This window comes from Guillardia theta, assembly GCF_000315625.1.
Source record: "Guillardia theta CCMP2712 unplaced genomic scaffold GUITHscaffold_85, whole genome shotgun sequence".
NCBI classification, from domain to species: domain Eukaryota; class Cryptophyceae; order Pyrenomonadales; family Geminigeraceae; genus Guillardia; species Guillardia theta.
Genome location: NW_005434589.1, coordinates 15,293 through 18,983, shown reverse-complemented (window position 1 = coordinate 18,983; position 3,691 = coordinate 15,293).

Genomic DNA, 3,691 nt, shown 5'->3' with positions numbered 1-3,691 from the left:
GGAGAGAGGAGGAGGAGTAGGAGAGAGGAGGAGGGGAGGGGCGGGGGCGGGGGCGGGGGCGGGGGGGTTAGAGGTCAGGGTCGGGCATTTCAGTATGTCGGGATGGGGCGGAAGGGCAGGGTTTGTAGGAATTGATCCGGGAGCAGGGTGAGGGAGAGGGAAGATAGCGGAGGAAGAGCGGAGGAGGAGACGGTAGGATCAGGGAGTCAGGGAGCCAGTGAGGTGAAAGCAGGCACCAGGGAGGAGAGGGAGGGAGGACAGAGGGGGGAGGGAAGGGAGGAGGGAGGGAAGGGAGGAGGGAGGGAAGGGAGGAGGGAGGGAAGGGAGGAGGGAGGAGGATAGGAGGTATCAAGAGCATGGGAGTAGAGTACGCCGAAGGAACAGCCGAGCATGTGCTCGCACGGTACATGCAAGAGGGAAAGGATGTCCTGGCGCAGGAAGAGTGCATGGCAGCGGTGGCGGCGGCCTGCATCGAAGCCATGGAGGGGACGGAGAGCTGGCAGGAGCCAAACTTGTCGTTGGCCATGAGGATGATGATGAAGTTCTCGGCTCTAGATCATCCCGATGCTTTCTTCCTGCAGCACGACATGGTAAAATCATGCTCCTGCTCCTGCCCCTGCCCCTGCCCCTGCCCCTGCCCCTGCCCCTGCCCCTGCTCCTGCCCCTGCCCCTGCCCCTGCCCCTGCCCCTGCCCCTGCCCCTGCCCCTGCTCCTGCTCCTGCTCCTGCTCCTGCCCCTGCCCCTGCCCCTGCCCCTGCCCCTACTTGTCTCTGAGCATGTCTTGCAGCTCGAGCGTGTCTTCTCCTTCCTCGATCGATCGCATCGCCATGGAGCCTACTCGGTGGCCGACCAGCTGCTGTCCTGCATGCAGAACCTGGCGATATGTCCTCCGATCAGGCAGAGGATGGCAGGAAGAGTAGGAGGAACTCTGATTCCCATCTTGCGGGAAGGGAGAGGAGGAGGAGGAGGAGGAGGAGGGGCAAGAGCATGCACCCTCTGTCTGAGGACGATGAGCAACATGGCGGTAGACAGCAGCGCGCGGCGAGTGATCGGGGAGGAGGAGGAGTTGGTAACCCCCAGAGAGCGAGAGAGAGGAGGAGACGGTGAGCGGGCGCAGGTGGAGGAGCTCATTTTTCAAGGGAAGGAGAGCGGGGAGGAGGAGGTGGTCAAGCTTGCTGTAAGCGTGCTCGAAGTTCTGAGCATGGAGAGGTTTTTCATCTTCTACCCTCCCTCCCTCCCCCTCTCCCCGCCCCATCCCCCTCCATCCTCACCTTCCCTGCCTCTCCTCCCCCCTCCGTGATCTCCATCCTCCTCTCCCTCCTCTCCCTCCTCTCCCGCCTCTCCCTCCTTTCCTTCGTGTCCTCACCAGCAGACAGGGACGTCCAAGAGCGGATGGCGAGCAGAGGGTGGGAGGAGGAGCTGGTGGCTATAGGTAGGAGCGTCAGGAAGAGGAGGGTACTACTTTCGCCTGGGCCGGACCCCTCCTCCTTCCTCACGCTGTCGTATCAGGAGGGACAACAACTCTCGGAGGAGGGAGGGCAAGACATATCCAACTGTGTCCTCACCATCATGGGCAGATTGTACGAAAATCTCCTCCCTCTGCTCTCCCGCCACCCGTTCTCCCTCCCTTCCTTTCGTCCTTGTCCTCTCTGTCACCTTCCTTATCCTCCTGCTCATCCTCTCCCTCGCTCTCTCCCTACAATCTTTATCATCCTTTTCTCCCTCCTGCCCCTCCCCTCATCATCGCTGCCCTACAATCTTCGCACTCTCCACCTCTGCTTCCTTCTCCTCAGGTGATTTGACAACTCAGGGCAACTCTTCCGAGTGCAGACATGACCAACAAGAAATCTCTCCTCCTCTTTGCGGTCTGCAGACTCCCTCCTCTTCCTCCTCTTTCCTCTCCTCGTACCCTATCCTCCCTCTCCTCCCTCCCACTCCTGCTCTCTCTCTCTTCCTCCTTCCTTCCCGCCCTGCTCCCTCCGGCTTCTCCTGGCTTCTACTTCTTCTCGTTCCTCTCTTTTCATCGTCGTCTTCCTCTTCTCATACCTCCTCCTCCTCGTTGACTCTCATCGCAGGTAGGAGAGCTTCCAGCTCAGTCCCCTCCCTCGTCCTCCCTCCTCGATTTGTGAGTCGCTCCTCCTCCCGTGCTTCTCTGAGTCTTTCTGGGCTCTGCTTGTTCCTCCCGTCTCCCTCCTTCCCTCCCCCCACTGTCTCCTCCTCTCTTTCTCTTCACTTTCACCTCTCCTCCTCCTCCTCCTCCTCCTCCTGTGCATCTCTTCTCCCAACCTCCTCCTTCTCCTCCCCTCGAATTTCTTCACTCCCATGTCTCATCCTCTTTTCCTCCTCCTCTCTCCTCACCACCTTATCGTTTCCTTCTCCCCCCAGCCCTCCTCCCCCTCCCCTCCCCTCCCCTCCTCTTCCTCTCCTCCTCCTCCTCCCCTTCTCCCTCCCCCTCCCCTCCTTCCCCCTCCTCCTCTCATCTTCTTCTCCTTATCCTTCTCATCATCATCTTCTGACGAGCAATCTAGGTTCGTCCGCCTGTCCATCCATGCTGAGCTGGAGGAAGTCTTTCTGCAGGAGGCGATCGTTCCTCTCGCTTCCCTTCTCCCTCTCCTCTCAGACCAGCTCCTCCTCCACAAGCTACTGACGACCCTCCTCAACGTCTCAGCCTCGTCGGAGGAAGCGAGGAGGAGGATGCTCAGACTCGAACTCCCGAACACTCTCCTGCAGGTCTCTCTGCGGGAGGGGAGCGAGGAGGAGCGAGTCTCCCTTCTCCTCCTCAAGAACCTCACGCTCGTCGAGATGGAGGAGGAAGAAATTTCTTCTTGCTACAAGGTCCGGAGGAGGAGGAGATGGTGGTGGTGCGGGAGGAGCAGGAGGTGGATGGGCAGGAGCAGGAGGAGAGGGAAGGAGGAAGAAGGAATTAGTAGAAGGGAGGAGGAGGAGATGGTGATAGAAGTAGACACGCGGGTTGAGAGCGATCAAGAAAGTTTCGATCAAGAAAGTTTCTTGACTGCAGGCAGCAGAGGAGGAGGAGGAGACTGACGCAGCTGAGCAGGAGTGGGTGGAAAGGCTGCTGACGATGATGTCGAGGAGGTCGAAAGAGAGGATCGTACTTTGCCTCAAGGTTCTTGGGAGTTTGACAACGACGCGGGGAGGAAGGAGGCTGGTCCTGCAGTCAGAACTCGTCAGCTGGTTGACTGCGCGAGAGGACAGGAGGACTGTAGGGAAGGAGAGGAATGGAGAGAAGGAAGAGGGGAGGAAGGAGGAAGAGGAGGAAGAGGAGGAAGAGGAGGAGGAGCAGAAAATCCTCGTGGAGTCGTTGCGGTGCGTGTTCTCCCTCGTGGCAGGAGGAGCGGAAGAGAAGGGGGAGGAGGAGGCTCTTTTTGCTGTTGTTGCTCGCATCTTGTGCGAGAGGATTATGGAGGAGGAGGGCGTTCGACTTTGTCTGATGACCATCTGGAGGATCGTAGGAGAAGTGAAGGAGGAGGAGGAGCAGAAGCTACTTGCTCCTCCGCTCCGAGACCGTCTCGTGCTCGCCCTCCGGCAAATCTCCTCCTCCTCCTCCTCCTCCTCCTCCCTTGAGTACGCGGGGAAGCTGCTAAGTCGCCTCGAGCGACGGGCAGGTGCAGACGCTGTGGCGTCGAGGATTGAGGAGAACGAAGACAGAGAGGAGAAGCAAGAGGAGGGT